The sequence below is a fragment of the Phoca vitulina genome, unplaced genomic scaffold (assembly GCF_004348235.1).
Source record: "Phoca vitulina isolate PV1807 unplaced genomic scaffold, GSC_HSeal_1.0 scaffold23, whole genome shotgun sequence".
In the NCBI taxonomy this organism is placed as follows: domain Eukaryota; kingdom Metazoa; phylum Chordata; class Mammalia; order Carnivora; family Phocidae; genus Phoca; species Phoca vitulina.
This window is the reverse complement of record NW_022589726.1, coordinates 6,031,508-6,058,219: the sequence shown is the minus strand read 5'-3', so window position 1 is coordinate 6,058,219 and position 26,712 is coordinate 6,031,508. Positions and strand designations below refer to the sequence as shown.

Here is a 26,712-nt window from a genome sequence, read left to right as displayed (position 1 = left end):
AGCCCCAGTCATTTGAAATTGATTTAAAATTTTCAAAAGAAACCAACTGGTGAGAGATCACTATCTCCCATCTAGTTCTTTAGACAATGTAGTTACTAAGTGGCTTTGGAAGACCTAGAAATCATTACTCTTTATGTGCACCTGACAGAGAACCCTAGAATAGGGGTGGCTAAAAGAAGCAGGGAGCACAGCTAATCACTGTGCATGGAAACACAGAGCTTTCAGGCTGGTAGCTCAGTAAGCTGGTTTTTCAATCAGCTGAATGGCAAGACACTTCCGTCAGTGATCTCCACCTCCCTCCCGTGGCTTCCACCCCTTACTTGGTCCTGATAGTCCAACAGCACACTCACAAAGCTGGAAGCACTGACCTAACTCAGTCTTTGTTGACTGGGAGCCAGGACTAGTTCTCATTTAGACAGCCTTGCAAGGTTACTGGTTTATATCCTTGCTTTACGCATCTGTTGAAATCTTCTAATCTGACACATTTTACAGATACTAATTTATCACACATTTGTGAGCACTTGCTATGTTCCATGCACTGGAACAGATGCTGGATGCTATGAAGCTGAATGACCCAAACTCCTTGTCTTCTCATTTTATATGAACTTGCAAGTAAATGTCACATTTTTCATTATTAAATCGGAAAGGATCACATGTTTATTTTTTGCTTGTGTCCTTAGGCTATTTTTTTTTTTCTAGAACAAAAAAGCCACCCTGTCTGTGGTTGGAATCTGGAAAGTAAAAACAAGCCGCTGGCATGACTGTGACAGGTTTCCAGGGCAAACGTGTGGTTTGGGAGGCATCTGTGTTTTAAGTGCGCTGGAGATGGGCTGTTTATTTCCCATTTGCAGAGGCAGGCAGCGGCAACAATGAAAATTATTGATTCTAGGCATTTGAGACCCATTAAGTCACTTTCAGAGTGTTGAATGCCTTTTAGTCAGGGGGGGTTTGGTCCAGACCAGACCACCTCCCGGTGGACGATATCTTTTCTTTCCTGTATGCCTTCCCACAGAAGGAGGTAAAACGCTCTTCACATAACTGATTCAGAGTCAATGTTTCTTTGCACATTCCTCATCATCTACCCCACTCCTCACGTCTGATACCATGGACATAAATTTCCATGTAACGTCCCCCAAAGAGACTCTTCCTTTATCACACTTACAGTGTCCTTTGCACCAGAATAGTGACGGAGGGTATGGAGTTGAAGGACCCCCCCAGGCCCCTGGTGATCACAGCCTAGTGGAGGATCCAGAAAATAAGCAGGAACAATAAACAAGGTGAGTGCTATGACAGAGGGGAGTCACAGATCCAGCTGGAGAGCACAAGGAGAGGGTGATGAATTCTCCCTGAGGGGACTTTTCAGAGGAAGTGAACCTGCATTAAGCGTTATAGGATGGGGTTATAGAAATTCTTGAAGCAATCGGAAGAGGGATGGGCCTTCTAGACACAGGAAGTATAAAAGTAAAGCACGGGAGGATGAGGGAGCCTAGGTTGCACAGGAAACTGTAAGGGGTCTTATGGAGCAGTGTTTCCCAAACTGTGTTCCGTGAGACCTGCGTTCATAGCTGTTCCTTGGAAAAAAAGTTTGAGAAGCCTGGACTGAACAAACTTTAGTTTCCTAAGCAGCTTTCCTTTTTAAATGTATGCTTGATCTGGTTTATTAATGACATGATTTTCTTAATATGCCAGTGTGCTTTGTGACTCTTAACCACAGAGATACAGTACTGTTAGAGGACTCAATCAAGGAGGCTGGTAGCCTGTGGTTCTGATGCCTTAGTAGCCTACCTATCCAAAACCTACACCTCAGGCAATTCTTGTAAATGCCTCTAGGGTAAGAAGAGCAACCAACCACAAACAACCACCTAGGCTTTCCCAAATAATGTAAGCCAGAGCCAATCAAATCATTTCCTTGCTTTGCTTCCATATCTTCTTTATAAAAACCTTGCCCCTGGTTTCCGTTGGTAGAGCACTCCTAACTATTTCTGATTTGGCACTGTGCAATTCAAATTGATTTTTGCTCAAATAAACTTTAAAAAATTTAATATGCCGGGGCGCCTGGGTGGCTCAGATGGTTAAGCGTCTGCCTTCGCCTCAGGTCATGATCCCAGGGTCCTGGGATCAAGTCCCGCATCGGGCTCCCTGCTAGGCGGGGAGCCTGCTTCTCCCTCTGCCGCTGCCTCTCTCTATCTCTCTCTGACTCTCATGAATAAACAAATAAAACATTTAAAAAAAAATTTAATATGCCTCAGTTTATTTTTCAACAGTGTGATGAGCTGTCCGGATTTCACCTTCCATAGGACCATTTGTTCATGGCACATCTATTTGGGAAATGCTGGGTAGAGCACAGGATGCTTGTGGGAGTGGTCAGAAATAAGGCTGGTGAGGATGGCAAATGGTAGAATATAAAACCAGTACCAGGCTAAGTATTTGTGGGTATAGGAGGGATTTGAAGGATTTCTTTAAAATGATGACCCATATGATGAGATGTGCGCTTTAGATTGCTACATTGGAAACAGAATGGCTGGGGCTGGGAGGACCTTTGATGGGAACAAGGAGATGGTTTGTTCATTATTTGCTCCTTCCTTCCTTCCTTTCCTCCCTCCCTCCTTCCTTCCCTTCTTTCTTCTAACATGTATCAAGTGACCACAATATGCCAAGCACTGTTCCAATCCCGAACAGAGCAGATAAAAGGCAATGCTCTGATAGAACTTACATTCTAGTGGAGAGGGACAGACACAGACAGAGAGAGTGTGGGAGGTGGGATGCTACTATTTTAAAGAGGATGGTCAAGGAAGGCTGTGAGGGAAAGAGCTTGAGCTGTCTAGTAGAAGATCACTCTGGGCAGAGAAAGAGCTAGTGCAATGACCTGAGGTGGTGGTTGTGCTATATTCGAGGTGACCATGGGGCATCTAAGTAGAGATATCCTAAAGGCAGATTAGTATATACAAGAGGAATTCAGGGAAGAGGTATAACTCAAGACCTGGGCTTGGGAAACATTGGCATCCTGTTTCCATCTGAAAGGATGGGAATGGTCAGAGTGGGAAAAGAGGCAGACCAAGAATGGACTCCTGGGACAGAAGGTAAAACCAATAAGAGTTCAAAGAGGTGGGGACAAACAAGTCAGAGAAAGCATGTGTCTTAGTGGCTGTATACACTGACCTTGAGCATTCTCCACCAAAGAAGGATGGTCAAGAAGGGATTTAAAAACTTGAAACCAAGTCCACTGGAATGAAATGGGACAGTTGCCTCATGACACAGGAGCTTTCTTTTGTGCAGGGAGAAGTTTGACCTTCTTTAGTTGGTGAGGACAGAAGCTAAAAAACCAATATAACTGACAAGAGCAAGGATTCTGAGCAGAATAATTTACATTTCACAAAGAGGTGGAGACTTTATCTTTGGGGCAGATCATCCCTGTGGTTTTCTGTTAGTTGTGCAAGTGGAGAGTAAACACCCTGGAATGGAGAAATTTGAACTCCAATAAGACAAAAGTTTTGAAAAGATAATGCAGCATGTTATTTTAACAATGGATAAAGGTGCATCTTTGCAGATGATGTTTACTTCATTAGGAGGTAGAGGGGATATACAGTATCATGGTGAAGAGCCTAGCTTTTTCAACCAGATTTCCTGGACTCAAATCCCAGCTCTGCCTCTTACTAAATGTGACTTCAACAAAATATTTTTTAACCTTCTCTATGTCTCAGTTTGTTCATCTATAGATTTGTGTTAATAAGAGTCCACGACTCATAAAGTGGTAGCAAGAAGTAAGTTAAATCACATAGAGCTTGGCTCATAAGAAGCACTCTAAATATTGGCTCATTTGTTACTGTGTGTAGACATCTCTCTTCTCCATCTGGATTTGGATTGTCTTTAAATGTACTCCAAATTATTGATTATCCTTGGGAAGATCTTTGTTTTTGTTTTTGTCAAGCAATTGGTAATAGAATATTGGGAGGAGAGACCATGGAACCCACCAGCAGGAAGAGATGAGACCCTATAAAGAGAAAAGAGCTAGGTAGCCCAAAGTCAATGAATGGCAAATACAAACCAAGCTGAATTCTTAGAACACAGAAGCAGCCCCTGGAGATTGCCAGGATTCACTGGGAAGTTTGGACTTCCCATGACTAAGCAGGTAGGGAATGGGGCCTTTGTGATTTAGACCTTATCTGTCACTATGAAGGAAGTTAGGAGTCCTAGGAGAGTCAGGGCCAGCACGGCTACATGTAGATGAATCTGACACAACTCACCTTGCTCCAAATCCTCTATGGAGGACAACATGTTGCTGGGTCTCCAGGGGGAAGACAGGCTTTGATCTCTGCTTAGCGTACTCAAGAAGGAATGTTCCACAGCACAGTGCCGTCTTTCCTCTGCTTTCGAAAGAATTAAGACAGGAGTAAGTCAGGCCAGTCAGACCAATCTCTGTCATTGAAGATTAAGCAGATGATGACTAATTATCTCTTCCTCTCTGTTTCCAAACCAAATGAAAAGCTTTTGAGATTACTCAAAGAGCTTTGGGGCTCTAATGCATGTAATGATGTGTATATCTAGACTTTGCTGCTCAGACAGAAATGATCAGTTTGTCTGGGGTTTGAAGACATATCTGTGAACTCCTGAGGGAACTCTTGAGGCCAGATAGATTCTCAGCTTATTGTCTAATTGTTTTAATTGAAAATCTAGACCACATCCCTTTTTTTTTTTAAAGATTTTATTTATTTATTTGAGAGAGAGAAAGAGAGAGAGAGAGTGCATGAGAGGGGGGAGCAGGAGAGGGAGAAGCAGACTCCCCGCCGAGCAGGGAGCCCGATGCGGGACTCGATCCCAGGACTCCAGGATCATGACCCGAGCCAAACGCAGTTGCCCAACCAACTGAGCCACCCAGGCACCCTAGACCACATCCTTTTATTTCACGTATCAGCGTCCATGTCTCTGAATGTATATTTTATGTATGACTTTTTTTTTTACTTTTCCCCATTAATTATGGTCAGTGGACTGGTATTTGACAGGAGAAGGGAGGTACGAAGGAAGGAAGGAAGGAAGGAAGGAAGGAAGGAAGGAAGGAAGGAAGGAAGGAAAGAAGGAAGGAAGGAAGGAAGGATTTCTGGAGCCTTTAAAAACAATCCTTAAAACTTCTGCCATCTATTTCTGAATCACTCAGAAAACCAAGTGAAGGAATGCAAACTTTTCTCATGAAACTGAAAACATCAAGCAGCTGTCCTTTCAGAGGTGGGGTGGCCTGTTTTATCCCACCGAGGTCTCCAAGAGTTTGTAGAAATCTGGGCTTCCGATCTCAGCTCTAATTTGGATTCCTAGGTTAACGATGAACAAGTGGTCTGATTTGGTACCATTCTGTTACTTGCGGTCTGATGCGGTCCTCACAGGTGTGCCTCAGGGGTGTTAGAAGTATGCTGACCTTGCCACATGGAGAGCTGTGGGCAGGTGTAAAGTATTTTCAAAGAATGCAGTCTGTAGGCATCTTCTGTTTTTGCTTCATTTTGTGACTTCCTGCAGTGTTTTCCTCCCCATCATTTAAGATCTTTTCCATTTTAATAGCTATTCAACATTTGAAAGTAAAAATCTCTCTTAAGATCCAGATAGAAAATAACATGTTGCTTGAGGTAATCTTATTCTTTGACCTTCCCTCCTATGTGCCTAATATAGGACAAGATTCCTTTTTTTATAGTTTCTGAGCACCTTCTTACTATGTGTGAGATTTAGCAAATGATGCTTGACAAATCTTTTCCCGTAACTTCTAACTATTAAAATGTCCTTTTTTGTGAGTCATATTTTGTTTTTTGGGTTTTTTTGTTTGTTTGTTTGTTTTAAACTTTACTTTGGGAGTTTTAGATTTATATTCAACATCCTGGAAAAATAAAGATTTTTACAATTTAAAAATAAAGCCAACTTCATGCAGAGGACAAAACTCAATACCACAGAGATGCCATCAGAGGTCGGATAACTAAATCGGTTAGGAAAGGATCTGGATAAAGTTTGCAGTACCATAAAAGACATGAAAAATCTGGTCTGTGCCTCACCATAGTCATTGCCTAGTTGCAAGTAACAGAAATCAACTGAGACAAGCAAAAGGAAAAAGAGGGAGTTCAGTGGAATGAAATTGGAAAATTATAAAAATGTAAAGGAGTAGTTAAAAACAAAAATATAGGAGAAGAAGGTATGAAGGCAGCTTCAGGATCTCAACATTTAAGCTCATGAGCTTCTTCTCCAAGGAGCTCTTCAATATGCCTGAGCCCCATGTACCCCATGCTTTGATATGTATGACACCCCAAATTCCAGGGACTGAGTGTCTCATGGCCCCAGTTTGGTCAGTTGTCTAGTTCCCGTGGCAATGATGGCAGGATCCTAGAACACAGCCTCAGTTCTTGGAAGCCCCCCATAGATGTGATCACAGAGAACTGGGAGGTCACCCCAAGAGATGTCCTCTGCATTAACCTTTTGAGACCAACTCTTGAGAATTGAGTGATGCCTTTATTTGGGCCTCTGCTGGATTAAGCCATGAATCTAATCAGACCCAGTAATTCCTCAGTTCCTACAATATCCATTCAGCTTTGCATTACCCTGTTTTGTCACATTCTAAGATCCTACACAAGGAAAATAGAGTTGAATCGAATATCCTCTACAGTGTCACAGGAAAGCCAGCCCTTGGGTCATGATACCTGAACGGTCTTAGGCTGTTTTGCTTATATAAGTGCACTCACAGCTGGTTTGCTCTACTTTCTTACTTACCAGCAACCACATCTCTAGAGTTACAGTTTGGCTACTACAATAATCAGAGCATGACTTTAGTGGCAGAAACACCATCACTTGTAGGAGAGAAACAGAGTTGGGAGTAGGAAGAAGGGAAAGGGGCATGCGGATGGGAAGAAAGGCCCCCCTCTGGGTCCCCATCCCTTGCCATACATACTTTATCCTGACCCACAAAGATTCATTTAATTACAGTCTTACCTTCGTTTTTTCCCTAGCTTGTCACTAAGAGAGTCAAGCAGGCTGCATTTCTGCAGACTCTAGATATACAGGTCCTAAAGGTAAGATACAGGGGCTAGCTCAAAACTAGTCTATAGGTATATTTCTGAGACCACACACACCATATCTCAGGTCCCCTCTGGGTATGCATCCTGTCTGCTCGATTCTGAAATGTTTTCCTCTGCAACTTCCAGCTTCTATTTTGTGAACACATTGCAGTGAGAGATTTAATAAGTGCTACTTAATTAAATGAGTCCCCCTTAAGGCCTTAAAAGCTCCATTTTCAGATGTTTGTAGAATCTTGTCTAAGAGCAACATGGGTACAAATAGAATTCATATTTGACTTTACTCGTCATGATAAATGACAGAAGCTCCTATAATAGATGACTGCCAAATCTCAGTGATTTAACTTCCAGTGTGGCTGTTTCTAATTGAATGGCTCTGCACTAGCTCTCACCCAAGCAGTGACTCAGACCATTTCCATCTTGTGACTCCACTGTATTGAAGTTTCAAAGTCACCCCAGCACCATCCAACAGGAGATAGGAGGAAGACAATGAGAATGAAGGATTACACATGGGAAACTTTTGTCAGCCATGCTGAAAAGTGGCTTACATAATTTCTGCATAGATCCCACTTACCATAACGCATCCCGTGACCAACCAAATTGCAAGTAAAACTGGGAAATTTGGTGAATACTAACTGCAGTCCCTACCAGACTGACTAATAGAAACTTAGAGATAAACTACTGTATCTCCTAGAAAAACCGCCCCCCCCATCCCCATGACAAATAGTTGACCTTTTCCTTCCTATCTCCTTTATACCCACATGTCATCTAGGAATAGAACTGACATTCATTCATTCAAAAAATAATTATTAAGCTCCTGCTGTATGCCAGACACTATCCTGGGTGATATAGTTATAAAATAAGATGTGATCTGTGTCTTCAAAGGCTTTCGGTCAGGTCGAAGAGGATGAAAGTTCAATCAACAATTAAAATGAAGAAGATGCTCTGATGAATCCAGGCTTCTACTCTGAGCAAGAACAAGGAAACTTTAGGTTCCAGAGATCAGAGAAGAGTTGCAAAAAGAGGTAACACTTTAAATTAATGTTAAAGAATAAAGAAGAGTAATGGACAGTTTAGAGAGAAAGAATACTGTATAAGAGGAGAGAGAAGGGGCGCCTGGGTGGCTCAGTCGATTAAGCGTCTGTCTTCGGCTCAGGTCATGATCTCAGGGTCCTGAAATTAAGTCCCACAATGGGCTCCTTGCTCAGCAGGGAGTCTGCTTCTCCCTCTTCCTCTGCTGCTCCCCCTGCTTGTGCTCTCTCGCTCTCTCTGTCAAGTAAATAAATAGAATCTTAAAAAAAAAAAGGGAGAGAGAGAAGAGGTAAAATTACATGTTATATGAATGCTTTAAGTGACTTGATATGACTGAGGTGAGGCTAGTCAGATGAGCGAAAGTAGAGATGAGGCTAAAGATAAAGATATTGATCAGATCATGAAGAACATTTAGGGCTCAGCTATGGTCTTTGATATGCATGACAGCCCAATTAAGAATTTTAAGCACAAAGTAATATGGTTAAAATTTCATTTGATGACAATTTCTGCCATGAAAAAATTATAGATTAATTATCATGTGGATTTTAATATTGTTGTCTTATTTTTACTGAAAATGATACTACTGTTAGTCACTTGAAGACATGTTTATCAGGCCACAATCCTCTGTGCACCATAGACATGATAACATTTTATGTTCAAATATGGCTTCCAGTTAAAAAATTCTGTTATTCTGATTCAGACTTGCCCTCAGCTTCACAGCTGTCTAAAAAAATAACCTCCTTATTTTAGGCTGCTATGTGCCAAGTTGACATGTTATCCATTTATTAAGTCCATAAAAATGTTTACCAAGAACCTATTTTATGCAAAGCACTTGCCAGGAACTGAGTAGGTAGGAGGTAGTGTTATAAAGAGAATCATAGTGGTATGGTGGGAAAAGTTCAGGCGTTGAAGCCTAATTCCATCACTGACAACAGGGTAGGAGGGACTCTGAGTAACTTATGCAACCTCTCAGAAACTCAGTTTTCTCATCCACAAAATGGAAAAAATAATATCTACTTCAGAGTGTTATTGTGAGGGTTCAGTGAGACAATATCTGTAAAATGCTTAAGAGGGCTCGAAAAGGGGGATGTGGAGTATACATGACATGGTCTACTTGCCTATGGCAGACGTCGTTAATTGATCATGGCACAATATCCTGTTAACCCCAACACAACTTGAGGTGATACTTACATGAAAGTAATTTTATTATAAGATAGTATCAGAGTCATGCTGCATGAAAGATCAGAAATCGCAAGGATTTGGGGCACCTGGGTGTCTCAGTTGGTTAAGTGTCTGACTCAATTTCGGCTCGGGTCATGATCTCTGGATCGTGAGATTGAGCCCCACATCCAGCTCTGTGCTCAGCAAGGAGTCTGCTTGAGAATCTCTCCCTCACCCTCTCCCTCAGCCCCTCCCCCAGCTCTCTCGCTCTCAAATATATAAATCTTAAAAAAAAAGAAATAGCAAGGATTTCAGAGGTGATGTATTAGTCTGTATGCAGCAATCAGAAAAGTAAGACTTTATGCAGGAGGAAGAACATGAGGAGCCCATGAGATGTAGGATTTATTTGAATTCCACATTTAGGTCACATTTCCAAAGCTTGGTTTCAAGGTCAACTTAGAGCATTTCTTTCATCTTCCTTGCACTTGGTTTGCTCTACAATAGTTTGTCATATGGAAATGGCTAGTCATTCTCTATCTTGAGCTAACCTACTAGAACTATCTAGCACTACAATAAGTATCAATAGATATTGTTCATTTTGTTTTAGCCAGAAAGTTTCTTGGTTTGTACTGGAACTGAAAACTCAGAGTAGCAGTTCTAAATCCAGTTTATACCTTCTGGCTTGGCAGAGCTGTTTTGCGTCTGTTCTGCACATGAATAGTTCAAGAGTGACTGAGAGTAATAGCAGACAGAATTTGGTGGGCCCTCTCTGACCATTTTCCTTACACAGCTTCCCCTGTTTCTTTGGTGACAAGTTTCCTCATATGTAGTCTTTTGAGTCCCCAGGACAAGACTACAGTTTTCCACCAGTGCCCCCATGGTCACTGAATCCCTACTGACTATACCCGGTCCCAGGCTGAGGACAATCATGGAAACGCACTCTATTTACTTCATTCCTACGAGCATGGAGTTCCTGTAAGAATCTGGCTGCCTTGGGGCACCTGAATGGCTCAGTCGGTTAAGCATCTGACTCTGATTTTGGCTCAGGTCATGATTTCAAGGTCGTGAGATCGAGCCCCACATCAAGCCCCCACATCGGGCTCCTCACTCAGTGGGGAGTCTGCTGGAGATTCTCTCTCTCCCTCTCCCTCTGCTCCTCCCCCCAGCTCTCGTTCTCGCTCTAAAATAAATAAATCTTAAAAGAAAAAAAGAATCTGTTTGCCTCACTGCAGTCTCTAGTGATTTCAGCTAGGTAATTTTTTTTTTTTACCTATGTCCAGAGTTTATAGCTATCTACAGGAGGATCTGTACCTTACTCAGCAGTTACCCTATATTTTCTTTATAACCAGCTTTTAACTGGTAAATTGGGATTTTGCCTGTGTGGGTGAGATCCCATGGTTGCCACAGGAATCTCAACTTCACAGATATTGATTACTCTTAGCTAAATGACAATGAGGATTTCCGTTTCAATTCTTATTAAATTCAGTGCAAACTGATGCAGATTGCATACCCACAGACAAGATAATGGTATACTAGCTATGACTTCCATTTAGAATGTAACTAAAATTAATTTATAGCTTTTGAAATGAAATAAATTGAGCCTAAAGATTAATTCCATTTGGTGTTGATATCTATTTAATTTTTAAGAGAATAATATTTATGTATAAAAGTACCTGAAAATTACTTCGCTTTCATTAGGATTCCAAGAGTGTTATATTATCACTAGGTACATCAGTGCCTTGGGCCTATCTTGCCTTATTATTTTTAACAAGAGCGGGATAGGAACTGCATGATGATTATCTGCCGTAGTCATTAGCTAAGCTGTTTTGGAGAGGAATTCTAATGATACAGAAAATCTGGTTAATGCAGACACCAACTCCAACACTTACCTGTATGTTTCATCACTTATAAATAAATCTCATCTGACTGTGGCCAAGTTACTCAAGAAGAATTATTTTCCCCAGTTTCCTCAACTGTGATAGCTAGACTTGTGGGGTTTGGGGTGAAAATAGATGAAATAAGGAAAGTAAAGCAGTCAGCACAGTGCTGAGCACATATCTGTTCAGTAAATATCCACGGCAATAACAATTGGGTGGTTTTGTGATGTGTCAGCAATTGGCAGGGCTGAAATATATTTCCCAGAATTCCCTTTCCTGTGTGCTTCCCTTTGGGGTGGACTACAAAAGAGATTTTATTGGGACATTTAGAGGGCAAACTGAAGCAACTATCATTCTGTAGTTTTCACACATTATTGTCTATTTGCTAGCTCACCTTGTTGGTGTGAGGTAGTGGATGGGCCTACAACTGCCTTCCTTCTTCCAGAGCTTTCTTTAGCTTCTCTGACTCCTGGACCATTTGTGTATTTAGTTCCTTGACTAAGGGTCCCCATTTCTGCAGGACAGCCAAATAATTAAGGTCAGAGATAACAAGAACTCGGTCTCAATCCATCCTTATGGGCTCCAGTTCCTATTATGGGTTCCAGTCTGTCCTTGTTCTCCCTGATTCTACGTCTGTCTTCTCTTTCTGATGGCCTGCTCCTTGGCTTCAAGCTCCCGTGTCAGACAGGAAGACAACGGACTTACAGAGACTGCTGAACCAGATCCCACAGTTGTATAAAGTCTAATCTCTATGACAAACTGTGTTCGCTCTCGCTCTCGCTCTCTCTCTCTCTCTCTCCCCAACACCCCCCCCCCACACACACAGAGTACTTCTGCTTCTCCGAATGCTGCCAGATACAAACAGTAGTTAAGAGTAATTCAATTAGTAATACTCAAATTAAGTTTCAAAATCCTCCTTTAATGGCTGTGACCATGACTTACTATTAATATGGTGCATTGGTGCTCTTGCAAATACCATGGCATATTATGTTGCTAAAAGCATTTAAAGAGCACCAACCTTTCTAATGATAATAAAAATAAGATTAATGAATGCTTCTTGAGTATTTACTATTCTACGGGCCACGTACTATATTGAATGTTTCATAAGAACTCTATGAAGTAGGTTTTATCATCATCCCCATTTCTCAGATGAGGAAACTGAGACCACAGATTAGTGACTTCCTAAAGTCCTGCATTTAACACAGAGCCTGAACTCACCCTGTGCTTATTCAAATCCACAGCCTGGGCTCTTAGATAGGACTTTCCAAGGCTTCCCGGCGCCGAGGCACTGTGAAATTGTACAGCCAGTGGAAACCAACTAACACCCTCACTACAGAGGAACTGGGTAATTGCTTAATTAGGAAAGATGCAGGCAGGAGTGGGTGGCAGTTCATTGAGATTAAGATCAATCAGAACGTGTTGATAAGTTTCCAGCCTTCTCACTTAAAAGATTGTGTTCTTTCTGACACAGTTTTTGGGTGTGGTCTGCCCTTCACCTTTCATTATTCCGTTTCTTTTCCCATTCTTGCCCTCCACTCCCAGCTTTCTTCTTTTTTGATTTTTTTTTTTCTTGCCAGCACTCCAGACTGGAAATATTTTAGGAGCAGCTTGCTACATGATATTTCACTAAAAATAATACAAGTCAAGTTACTGGCAAAAGAGTCAGCCTTGGAGGAACACCAATTGAGCAGAGCCGGGAAAGTGGCGTGGTAGCTCTGTCCTAGGTTTTCAAGGAGGATAAATCCCTGAGACTTTGTATCCGGTGGTGAGGGTGTCCAGGCTAATGGAGATGAATGTCATCTGGGCTCTGCTGACTTCAATGTGTGAGGCCCTGCTGGGAGAGCATGTTGGGACAAATGGGTCTAATGGATTTGTACAAGTCACCTGTCTCCTTTGCCAATTCACTTTCCTCTCCTGACCTTAACAATGTGAGCTCCTCGGGGCTCCCTTGTCTCCTCTTAGTGCTCTACCATCTCACCCGCCCATCTGATTCCTGGGCTCAGCCTTGCAGCCTCGTGGTTAGAAGTGTGGACTCCGGGGCCGGACGGTCTGGGTTGGAATCCTGACTCTATATCCCCTAGCTGGGCAACTTTAACAATCCTGGTAAAAGAGGTTTAACAGTTGCACTTGCCTTAGAGGGTTTAAGGAAGATGAAAACAGTTTAGTGTTTATGAAGTGCTTAGAAAGGGACTGGTAACTAGGAAGCATCTGAAAGTGTTAAGTACAAAAACTTGCAAAGAGATCTAGTTTCGACTTTTCCGCTCTATTCCAGGCCCAAGTAACTGACTGTCAACTCCTTGTCTCTGCTTGGATATGACACAAACCTTTCCAGAACTGACATTAGTCTCTCCTCAAACATCCTCTGCCGTGGGAGGTCCCAACGCCAGGGACTGCCCTCCCTGCCCTCCATCCAGTCTAGAAACATGGGAGTCATGTTCACTCACTTTACCCATTCTATGATTGATTCTGGCTCCTAAATACTTTTCAAATCCTTCTATTTCTCTCCCCCAGCTTTGCCATCCCTGGTGGGCAGAGTCACTATCACCTGCTTTCTCGACCACCATAACAGACACAAGAAGTCTCCCTATCTCTGTGCTTATACCTCTCCGGTTGATTCCCTAAACTGTGGAAAAGGGGATCTTTCAAAATAAAACAAAAATAAGACAATGACATGCATTAAAAAAAACAACAACCCTCTCCCATGAATTTCCATTGTTTATAAAGCTTCAGATTCTTATGCCTTCAAGACTCTATGTGCTCTGCCTCTTTCCTCTCCTGTTTCAACCCTCGTTCACACCTGCCTTCTTCCTGTGGATCTCCTTTTAGCTCACTGAACACCTCATGCTCCTTTCCACCTCAGAAACTTCAGAGATATAGTGTCCTCTGCCTCTTCTTGCCACTCATCCTGTCCCTGACTACCTCCACCTACCTACCTCTTGGCTTCCTCATTGGACACTCCCATCATGCTTTCCTTTTGTGTCACTTACTACACTCACAATTTAAATATCTTTATTTACTTTCTGTGTTCCCAGGAGACTTCCCACCAGGCTAAGTCTTTGTCCTATTCAGTGTTCTATTTCTGACACATAGAATGAGTCCCATAAATAGTTGTTCAGTGAGTGAGCAAATAGGTATATGACTTTACTCATACGGTCACACCTTTGATCAAGTCAATGGGCATAGCTAAGGAATAAATTAAGCAACTGCCCACTCTGAGCCCCAAACCCATTTTTAAAAAAAGTATCTTGGGTTCATAGATCCCAAACTTCTAGAAATGTAATGTTCACATTTTTTTAAAGATTTTATTTCAAATGATTTTGGCATAATTTGGAACCAAGTATGATATCTCTAAAAACATTTATTTTCTGTAAAGCACAGTATCTATGGTTTTGCATAATGTACAGCAAGAAGTTCTGTTTCTACACAGCTTCTTTCCCAAGGCATGCCTTTATTCCTGTCTGTGACAGAACATGAAGAACAATCAAATCTCATTGTGACCTTTTATTTCAACTTTGTCCCCAGTGCCTACAATAAGCCACAAGTCATTGAGACAGATAATTCTTTTCATCATTCCTCAGTGGCTAAATCACCAGGAAAGCACAATGATACCCCAGGAAAAAAAGAAAAGGGAATGAAAGGCTGCCCGAAGGACACATTTACATTCTTAAGAATTTCTACTTTTTTTGATGAAACAGGCTCCAATGTAAGAATCAGGAACTTATCAGACCTTTGTTTCAGGAGGCAGGAGGAAAAGAGCAAAAATGTCCTTGCTCATCGAGTACTCAATGATTAACTATGAGGCTATGTATGATGATATATAATATTCTATATGATATGTAATCATATAATTAATAATATATTTATTTTATATGTGAGTTATAATTTAGAAATCAAAAACAAAAAATTTGAAGATAAATGTTTAGCTCGAATGTACAATCATTTGTTTACTTGGTTTGTTTTTGGTCTCAAGCAAAATTTCTTTGAATTTTAAAACATGGTTTTTTTTTCTTACTCTCTTGATTCACTTATGCAGATTACAGCTGCGTCTTCTCTCTGTTAGATCTACAAATGAAGCAGGGGAATGCATGTTCTTTTTCTTTAGAGCCTGGTTGCAGCTTTCTGCTTTGCTTCCTCCTTAGACTTTTTTAGGGACTTAAGAGCTTATGCAGTTGAACTGGCCTGTTAAGGTTGGGGGACTATCCAGTCCTCAAGAGAATACACAGATTGCTCCAGAGGATCATTTAGCTCAGTTTTCAAAAGGAGTTACAGAAATTTGGGGTGTCTTATCCATTTCTACATTACTAATTTAGGCTTTCCCCCCTCCACCGAATTTTTTGAATTAATGATATTTTTCAGAAGTGCAGCCCCTTGATGATAAAGAATCCCATGAAGATATTGCCTACTACATAAAGTAGCATCTCTCACTACTAAAATAACTTTCAAAATTTCAAAAGTGGTATTCTTATTACAATAATTAAGGATTTGGTGTTCATTTGTATAGAATGTTTATAGTTTTAAGAAGTTCCATTAGGTTCCATCTTTCCTAACTAAAGGGTCCCAGTCTTACTATCCTATTATTCCATGGCTCGGAGACTTTCCCCCGAATAGCAGACATTTATTAGATCAGAAGCCACTCCATCTCCAGTGGTTACTTGGGGATTCATCACTTGCCACTCTCACTATATATGGTCCTGGTGGGGTTGCCTTCAACCTCATCCCAGGGATGGTGTCTGAGCCAAGCTTGGCCACACATTCTTCTGTCCATAGTGATTGGCTTAGACATAGACATGTGACCAAACCAATGCCATTGAGAAGCCTTTGAAATATTTCTCACAAGTTCTGGAAAAAAGACTGAAGTGCTTTTTTTGGTCTGCGTTTTAAGAGGGAATGCGTGTTCTGAGGCTGTTGCAGCCATCTATCTATTACAAAGTGGAAATCTCTCTGAGAATGGAATGATTGTAATTAAACAGTGGCCTTTCACAAGCTTAGGATAAAGTGGAGCCTGGGACCTTAAAATGTCATTAATGTCCTATATTAATCAGTTCTTAATCTCTGAGGAGTAATGTGAATGATTTCATAAAATATATGGGCACTCTAGAGATAAAATATATGATGGGAAAACCTTAAGAGCTTTTGAGAGCTGTGGAGCCAAGCCTTATCACTGGTCATACAAAAGAGTTACAGTTGAAGGAAGAAAGGTAGATGCATGTTCTAGGGCAAGTGTCATGGGGTTACAAGGAAACACTGGTTCATTCAATAATTAATTACATTAATTTTCTTCACATTAAATTGACAAAATCAATGCATAGCTATGACATATTATACACCAAAGATGAATCATACCAAGCAGAACATGATAGGATTTTCATGCACTGAAGAACTCAGTCGTGGACTACAGTGAAATACTTCCATTTCTCTGGCTCATGGAGACTCAGGCTTGGCTAATCAGCACCTTGACTTAACTTTTGTCGAGCTGTAACAGAGTGGTCTGCAGAGTAATCACGAAACCTAGCCTGAGCCCCACGCATACTCCCCTAGATGACCCCAGGCAAGTCTTCATCTCAGTGCCCTCATCTTCAAAATGATGCGGTAAATACATATCCTCTAAAATCTTTTCTATTTTCTGCTTTTGTCTATTTTAATTAACATTTTAAACAACTTTGCCAACTTTTTGTATCTAGTTAAAATTCTTAAAAATAAAAAATTAAAATAAATAAAATTCTTAAAAATAAATTATAATTAGTATTCTTACAAATAAGTGATCTTTAAAATGAAAAGGAGAGCATATCTTAACCAAAAGCAGGTATTTTTTAAGTTCTTACGTTTATTTCCACCACCTCTCTAAGATGTATCAAGGTATTGGGAAAAAGAAGGATCTCTATCCTAAGAAAGCTCCAACTGATCACCAATATACAAACCCCTCTCTCCATTTGTAATTACTATATTTAGTTATTTCTTTGGTTTCAAGACTTGAGATTCATTTTCTAGATATTTAATTTACTTACCATTTTCCCTTAAAGTACAGACAAAATTAATTAGTGAATTATTATTGATAATAATGATGGTAATAAGAATAATAGACATTTGTTGAACACATACCGAGAAACATACATTGTCCCAAATTCTTTAAGTGGATTATCAAGTTCAATTGTCTCAAAAGTGGTTTGAGATAGATGCCGTAAGTGTCCAAATTTTGTAAATGGAAAAGCTGAGGCTCAGAGAGATTTAACAACTTGCCCTAAATTTACATAGCTGTAAAATGGCTGAGCTGGGATTTGAACTCAGGCCTGCCTGATAGATGGATCTATTCTGTTTACTACTATTGTTCCTATAACCACTAATAACATTAATTTGGTGCCTACTCTCATGGCCCCGGCATATACTGAGTGACACATTCATTATTTTACTTACTCTGTACCACAACCCCATGTGGTAGTTATTAGCCTTCCTACCGAATTGCAAGACAGAAGACTTTTATGTATTCCGATTATTGTATGCCTGAAATAAGTTTCCTTCACACATTTAGGACACCTGTGTATTGCTACATGTGTAGGGATGAATGTCAGCCATGAAAGGAAATGGCAGCCCAGAAGTAAATGCGGTGGAATGGCCCTGTCTACTGAAGGCAGAAGTGGGTGGCAATGAATCTATACCACATAGACAAATCAGTTTTCATGTGAATCTCCTTACTGAGTATTTTTTAAAAAGATTTTATTTATTTATTTTAGAGAGAGGGTGTGTGCATGTGCACGAGGGGGGGGGGGGGGGGGTAGAGGGGGAGGGAGAGAGAGGAAGGGAGAGAATCTCCAGCAGACCCCATGCTGAGTGTGGACCCCCCCCAGGTGGGGCTCGATCTCACCACCCTGAGATACGACCTGAGTGGAAACCAAGAGTGACACTCAACCGACTGAGCCACCGAGGTGCTCCCTTACTGAGTACTTTTAATTGGATCCAGAGAAAAGATAGTAGTTTATGACCCAGAACTAATGGCCTTTGAAATATTTTTTCAAAAGCATAAAAAAAAAAATAAAGTATTATTCTTTGCTTTAAAGGGCAACATGCATCTTAAGGAAATAGTAGGACCACTTTTAAAATAATGAGTATAATATTAATATTATTAGGTTTTAATTTTTATATTTTCTGTTTTTCTATTTAAAGTACTCCTGTTACAGTTTTTATGGAGGTGACAACTGTTACTTCAATTCAGCTTAAGATTTCTAACCATTACTTGGTGCCAGACGTGCCCCTGATGCCTGAGAATCATGAAGGATTAAGACTCAGTCCCTGGCCTAGAAAAGTTTGCTCCAGAACCTTCTTTCCATTTTTAAACACTTCTTATTAGAGGTCAAGTTTCCTCTGTCTCCAGTCACCTTGCAAGTCAATTGGCTGTATAACAACTATTTTAAACTTAAAGGTCTTTGAAGAGAGCTTAACCTTCATTTAGTAGAAGGAGGTAATATATGTTTTCTTTTCTTCTAGCTTTGATCTATATCTTCCATAGTTAGAATTGTTATTAATGTTTTAGCTTCTGCCTTGCTGGAGTGAAAACAAGGTCCTGTCTTAAAGCAGGTTAAGACCTAGTCATATACTAAGTGTTTAAAAGAATTCTTTTCTTTAAAAACCCTTGACAAATGAGGCAATGTAAGGGTTGGGTTTTATAACAGGCTCACAAAGGACTCAACAATGATCTTTAAGTTTATGAAGGGTTACTGTACAAATGGGGATTTGGCAGTAGTGATGTTATTCAACTGATATTCCAACCAACAGTAAGTTCAACATTTTTTTTAAGTAAGTAAAAGGCCTTTCATGTCAGCACAATTACAAAATCTGTAGACTTATGAGGCTAGAACATCTGTAAGATGTTGATATACTAAAGGAAATTGAGACGTATCTCTTTTATTTATTTATTTATTTTTAAAGATTTTATTTATTTGACAGAGAGAGACACAGTGAGAGAGGGAACACAAGCAGGGGGAGTGGGAGAGGGAGAAGCAGGCTTCCCGCGGAGCAGGGAGCCCAATTCGGGGCTCGATCCCAGGACCCTGGGATCATGACCTGAGCCGAAGGCAGATGCTTAACGACTGAGCCACCCAGGCGCCCTGAGACGTATCTCTTTTAAAAAAGATTTATTTATTTATTTGAGAGAGAGAGCATGAGTGGGAAGGGGCAGAGGGAGAGGGAGAAGCAGGCTCCCCGTTAAGCACAGAGCCCGACTTGAGGCTCGATCCCAGGACTCCAGGATCATGACCTGAGCTGAAGGCAGATGCTTAACCAACTGAGCCACCCAGGTGCCCCAAAATGTATCTTTTAAAAAATAATTATGTGCATATAGCTTTCTGAGGAGAAAGGGAACTAACATATTTTTGAGGTCCTTCTATGTGTCAGTTTGTGCAAGGTGCAAAACCCTCAAATATTTTCTTATGGTATGTATTTTATAAAAGAGGAATCAGGCTCAAAGATGTTACGTCGTCCAAGGTCATGCAGTCTGTGAGCAGCAGAACAGGAATTCAAACCCAGCTCTGTTTGACTCCAAAGCCTGCACACTTTCCATTATGTCACCGTACGTCCTTTTATGGGATGATTTAGTTGCCAACTGGGGATAAAATAAATAGCCTTTTGAAATTCTTTCCATTGCCTTGATTCTGTTCTCCCTTCCTTGATCTCAATATTGGCCATACCAATGTAACGACTTGTAAATACAGAGAAGATGGGATAGGAAACAATGCAACATCATGAGTTTACATAGTTTTTCAAATTTATGTTCTCACTGTTATTGGGTCCTAAAATCTCAGTAAGAAGGGATCTCAGAGTTCATCTAGTAGAAGCCAAGTCCAATGTTTATCTCAATCTCTCCCCTCCCTCCCCTTTCAGCAAATATTTATCTAGTACCACTGCGTGTTAGGTGGTAGAAATGGAGCAGTGAGCAACACAGCCAAGTCCCCGCTATCGTACAGTTTTCCCTTATTGCTGTTGCTCTCTTTTGCATTTTTCAGCTGCTCCTTCCAGCAGAGTAGGATAGATGCCGGGTTATAAAGGAAGGAGGAAAGGCCAAACCATTTCAAAGACTCTCTCCCTTACGTAACTCATTAAGAACCCCCTGGTGCACAGTTGACATCTAAGGTGGTAATTGGGTACATAAAAGTCGATCTTAGCGCTTTGCCCTTAGCCTGTGGTCTTATTAACTAGTTTAAATGCATTTCCCCCATGTAGCTTAAAGATTGTTAAAGATCTAGAAATACTTTTGGACTCTTCTGAGCAGACAAGAAGACAGATGGACTAAAGAGTAATGGTTGGCAAGAACATGTCGTTAGTAGCTTGATGTGAAGGTGGTTCTGAGTAGGAGCTCAGTAATTTCAGTGGGTGTCTGGGAAGGGCTTTGGAAGGGGAGAGAGGAAGAGACTGTAGAGAGAGCCCAAGAAGGATGAATAAGTGAGGGAACAGAGTGGGAAAGCCAGGAAGAATAATGTGAAATAGCATCTACCCAAAACATACATTTACCTAAACAGGATTGACAAGAGAAAATGGACAAAGCCCCCACCCTCATAAGAATGGTACTCAATGCCTAAAGCCTCCTATACTTTTGCTACTTTGTCTCCACTTAGTTCTGTTTTCTTTGGTTGTGTGTGTGATTAGTTACATACCTGTCTGTCTCTCTGCAGGAGAGGGGAATTGACTAAGAGCAAGGATTCCCAGCTTAGTCATTTCCGGGTCCCCAGTCCCTTGTGCTGTGCCTCTTGTGAAGAGTAGATGTTCCAAATATGACAAAGATGGGGCGCCTGGATGGCTCAGTCGTTAAGTGTCTGCCTTCTGCTCAGGTCATGCTCCCAGGGTCCTGGGATCGAGCCCCACATCAGGCTCCCTGCTCGGCAGGAAGCCTGCTTCTCCCTCTCCCGCTCCCCTTGCTTGTGTTCCTGTTCTCGCTATATCTCTCTCTCTGTCAAATAAATAAATAAAATCTTTAAAAAAAAATATGACAAAGATGATTGGTGATCAAGCACTTTTTCATTTGGTAAAGGGCCTGTGCTTGGCAATACTTTTTGAATAATAATTGAGGTTGGGGAGGAAAGAGGCAGAAGTTGTCCTCTTCCTAAACAAGCTCAGAGGGAAGAAAACAGCACTCCAGAGTTGTTTTCACTCACCCAGAATTCACAAACCAGAATGTAAGGGCATCCAAAGATAAAAACCAGAGGCCATGTTCCTCGTTTCATTACCAGCCAAATCCTGATTTGGGAGGTTCTTTGCATAACCCATTTCCCTAGTCCTAACCAAGGACCTAAAATTCCTAACCTTTTAATCTAAGGTTAAAAATAGGGTCATCAAACAGTAACAAAACAGAATCCATTTTATTTTGTCACCAGTTCACTCTTCCAGAACTCCAATTGCCTTTGAATCTCCCCCTAATTATTCTGGGAAACCCAGGAGTTATTTCACGTGTGTTCCCAAAAGCGGTCATTGAGGCTAACGTCTGCCAGGAGCTGCTTTCCTCCTCTTACTCAGCAGCTAAGAGATTGTCAAGAAGCCAACAAGAAGCTTCTGATAGGAGTAGGAAGGAATCAGATACCCACACTGAGTGTGCATTAATGCCCGGTAGTCTCCCACCTTCCATGGCACATATAGGCTGGCCTGAACGACCTCTCGGCCCACAGCTTCTATCCCATGCTCCAGTGTACTCCTGTTGGACTTGGTGGAAGATGTTATTGGCAATGTGGTCCAGACAGTAGATTTTAAGATTAGAGAGATCTGAGTTAGAATCTTGGATCTGCCACTTTTTAGCTGCATGGCCACAGGCCAAGTTAGGTATGCCCTCCAAGCCTCAGCTTCCTCATCTCTGAAATGGAGAGAATAAAGGCCTTATCCAAGGGCCACCTGATGATTATGATAATGCATGAGTAAGACGATGTGTGTTCCATGTTTAGTAATTAGGAAGAGCTCAATAAATGCTAATTATTATTATTACCATCTGTTACCTAGGTTACCAAAAGTGCTTCTTTGTGCTCCCAATGTCTAAAGATATTTTTGGTAAAACAGTTCTTAAAGTTTGTATTCATAGTCCCCACTCCCAGGGGGACTCCATGGAGAATGAGTGATCTAAATGATCACATTTTGCCCATATGACCCTCTCCTCCGACCCTTTCTCATTGTCTTGAAACAAACATATGTCCCTCAACTCTCTCCTCTCTGGTAATGAGCTATTTCCTAGGGAAATCTTCAATCCGTCATGAAACAGGGCTCCAAGGGCCCACCAGAGTGAGCCTCTGGGCAGGGCCAGGCACATCTGAATGCTCGTATGAGCACAGCTAACATCTCTAACATACAAGGAAGGATTTGGCAATGTTTAGCTGTTAGATGAGCATGTAAAGGAGACGATGTAAAAAGAGAAAAAAGGAAGAGAGAATTTAAGTCCCCCCTACCCCAAAAGAAAGAAAGTTAAATATTCAACAGAGACAGTATTTTCTGGGAGTCGAAGGTTATATTTTAATTTACATTTTCCTGCAGCAAATTACTACATATAAGCCATAAAACATGTTTTTATTGCATTCTGAGTAATATTCTTCAAAAAAGATTGTGTGTTGGGAAAACACTGGCAGAAAAGCTGGGACCTGGTGTGTGCCTAGGTTTGAAATGTGCATCATGATTCACCAGACACAATGCAATTCGAAATTATCCCCCTTTTTTATGCCATTCAACAGAAGAAAAAATTAATCTACTTAGTAATGAATGCATAGTCCATTATAGTTATTGTGTTCTTTTTGAAAAAAAAAAATAACATGACAGCTTTATTCACTCCATGTGGCAAACCAAATTGCTTCAAGTAAAGCACAAATAAGACAGACACTAAAATTGAATCTTTCCTTCCTCTTGTACCCAGAGGCATATGCTGTGGCTATAATGCATAAGTTAAGATGGCAATAATAATAATAATAACAGTGGAAAAGCAATGAAAATATTAAACTCAGACAACTGATTCCAAGGGGCACCAATTTTCATGCTCTATCTACTTGGAGAAGTTTTCTTGTTAATCAGGTCTATGAAAGGATGTGGGTGTTGGATTCTGTTCTCTGTCAAACCCATAAAAGCTTCTGAACAGTGATGTGTCACTTATCTGTTGACTCTGGTTTGTTTGTTATTTTTTAATTTCCAAAGGACGCCCCACCTCCAGGAAGTTTGCTAACTACAGTCCCAAGGGAATTGGCTAAGTGAATTACAGCAAACACCAATGGAGAAATAAATCGGCACCTAATATTCAAATTAGAAAATTGAACTTTTTAACTTAGATGTACCCAGGGACAGTCCCTTTTGACTACACTGGAGAGGCCCCGTGAATATACTCATGGAAGATTTAAATAAAACCAACTCACAAGATTTTAACAATTGGCCTTCAATGTCCTCCAAAAGATTTTGCACATATTTAGATAATAGGAAATTCTCATGGGGCTTTCTTTTCCTTGGTCTTATTAACAGTTCTACAAAGACAAATTCTATTTTATTGCCATTGCCTCTATATTACAAGGCTTAATGGAACATGTGACTTAAATTAATATACAATTTGTTGGAAAGCAAAAAGAGTATAGAAGCTCAGTTTCTCATTATGTTCCATTGTTAATCCTATTATTATTTTAAAATAGTGGTGGAGAGCATGGGCTTTGGATTCAGATGGAGACAACACTGTTTAGAGTCCAGCTCTGCCATGTGCTAGCTCTGTGACCTTGGACAAGTTACTTAACCTCTCCAAACCTCAATGATCTGTTCTATAAAATGGGTACAAGAATCCCTTTCTCACAAGACTGTAAAGATTAAATCAATTTTAGCATAGTACTTGGCACCTAGTGAGTAATTTACAAATGGTAGCTATTAACATTAGTATTGAGCACTTTGATTTAAGATTATGTGCTTAGTTCCTTCAGGAAAAAAATTAATTGACTTAACCCTGGTTATAATCCAAGAGATACAGAGCAGTCATTTGCTGAGGAAAAAACCTTTGCTAAGAGTGAATCTTTCAGTACACTGATTGTGATACAGATAATCAGGTGATGGTTTCGACCCTAGGATAAAGGACCTCAAGCAGAGCGTTTCACACAGAGCAACTGAAGTAGGTTTATGCCCTCACAGGCTAGAATGGATAAAGAAGATTGGTATATTAACTCTCCATATATATAATGGAATATTACTCAGCCATAAAAAAGAATGCAATCTTGCCATTTGCAACAACATGGATGGATTGAGGGAGTATAATGCAAAGTGAAAAAAGTCAGAGAAAGACAAATACCATATGATTTCACTCATATGTAAAATTTAAGAAACAAAGCAAGGGGAAAAAAGAGAGGCAACCAAGAAACAGATTCTTAATTACAGAAAACAAACTGATGGTTATCCCCTCAGGGAAGGGGGTGGGAGATGGGTTAATAGGGGATGGAAATTAAGGAGGGCACTTGTGATGAGCACCAGGTGTTGTATGGAAGTGTTGAATCACTATATTGTACCCCTGAAACTAGTATTGCACTGTATGTAAACTAACTGAATTTAAATAAAAACTTAAAAAAAAAAAGAACACATCTACATGCTCATTGCAAACTCAGATTACAGAAGCAGCCACATAAATATCTACTTTGTGCCTTCTACGTGCTAGGCATTGTGTTAAACACTTCACATATTTAATGACCCTACCATGTACATATTATCTCCATTTTAGACATGAAATCATTAAGGCTCAGAGACAATGAAGAACTTTATCGAAGTCTCACAGCTGTAATAGTGAAGTGGTGGTTTAAGCTGAGCTTGTATTTTCCCTTAGGCCCTGTTTTGCTTTTCTTTTTTTTTTTTTCCCCTAGGCAAAGAACTTTATTAACCTTGTTTCAAACTTTATTCCCAGGCTTCTTCAGCTTAATTAGCTGCAAAGAATGAATTGTGTATAAGCAAAAACTGAAAAGAGCTACAGTATCCAAGGGGCTTGGGCTTAAAAATATTAGAGATCTAGGAGCAAGATGGCGGAGGAGTAGGAGACCTGGATTTCGTCTCCTCTCAGGAATTCAGCAAGATAGGGATCAAACCATTCTGAACACCTATGAACTCCACAGGAGATCGAAGGAAAGAATAGCAACAACTCTCTGAACAGAAAAGCGACCACTTTCTGGAAGGTAGGATGTGCGGAGAAGTGAATCTGAGGCGATGTTCAGGTGGATAGACGGTGGGGGAGGGGGTCTCCCTTGGCCGCTACCGGCAAGTGATAGAGCCGCGCAGCACAAAATCGGAACTTTAGAAGTCAGCTCCGCTGAGGGACGTCGCTCCAGTGGCTAAGTGGGGGGTGGAACCCTCGTGGGACAGTGTGGTCTCAGGACCCTCGGGGTCACAGGAAGACCGGGGGTGCCTGAGTGCGGCAGAGCTCCCAGGTATCGGAGCAGGGAAGCCGGCCGCAGAGACGGAGCCCAGGCGCGGGCTCTCAGCTCGGGGTTATCATAAACCATGATCCGCGGCACAATCGGGCCACTGCTCCTCCAGCAGGGACCCAACAAGTGGCAGATCCGGGGAGACTCCCCTTTCTGCCCCGGGAGGAGCAGCATGGGAGCGCACCACAGGGATCTGCTGGGTTTGGAGACTCCACACGGAGTCAGGTGCCAGAGATAGAAACGCTCGGTCACAGGCCGGGTGAGCACGGAGTGCGGCCGAAGACCAGGAAGACGGGAGTGACTGACAGCTTTTCTCTGTGGGTGCACTGAGGAGCGGGGCCCCGAGTTCTCGGCTCCTCTGGGGCGGAGATTGGGAGGCCGCCATTTTCACTCTTGTCCTCCAAAGCCAAACGGAAAGCTTGCAGGCAACAAGAGCTCCCGAGAGCAAACCCAAGCAGATTACTTAGCCCAGACCGGGCAAGGGCGGGGCAGTTCCGCCTCCAGCAAAGACATTTGGGAACCATGGCAACAGGCCCCTCCCCTCCCCCAGAAGATCAGCAAGAACAGCCAGCCAAGACCAAGTTTACCGATCAATGAGAATGGCAGAACTCCAGAGCTAGGGGAATACTGCACATAGAATCCATGGCTTTTTTACTTTAGTCTTTCAAAGTTAATTTTTTTAACTGTCTTTTTTTTTTTAATTTTTCTTTTTCCCTTTTTCAACCATCTTATCAATCCCTTTTTTAAAAAACATTTTTATTTTTCATTTATAGAGTCATATTCTATCCCTTCATAGTAGTTACCCTTATTTTTGTCATATATATATGTTGTTCTCTCTTTAAAATTTTGCTATACAGTTTCTTCTAACAGATCAAAATATATCCTAAATCTCTAGTGTATGGCTTTGTTCTAGTCTCCTGCCTGATCACATTCTCTCCCTTTTTTTTTCCTTTTTTTCTTTTTTAAATCCTCTTCTTTCTTTTTTCAAACAACTTCTTATCTTATCAATTCCTTTTATAAAATTTTTTATAATTTTCATCTTTACAGTCATATTCCATTCCTTCATTGTATCAACCCTTATTTTTGTACATATATAAGTTTTTCTTTCTTTAAAATTTTGGGAGGCACTTTCTTCTAACAGATCAAAATACACCCCAAATCTAGTGTGTGGCACTGATCTATTCACCAGCCTGATCATATTTGATCATATTCTGTTTT

General features: G+C 41.0%; 1 long non-coding RNA gene across 3 annotated transcripts in view; it reads left to right on the top strand.

The window, feature by feature from the left end:
- The window catches only part of LOC116642505, a 76,003-nt gene that overhangs the window by 33,757 nt on the left and 15,534 nt on the right, over nucleotides 1–26,712 (top strand). For 2 of the 3 annotated variants that reach the window (XR_004301343.1, XR_004301342.1), the window contains one exon: nucleotides 7,926–8,065. The exons of the other annotated variant lie outside the window; for it this stretch is intronic. This is a non-coding gene — a long non-coding RNA (uncharacterized LOC116642505). The remainder of the gene's footprint in view (nucleotides 1–7,925; nucleotides 8,066–26,712) is intronic. 3 annotated transcript variants of the gene reach the window in all.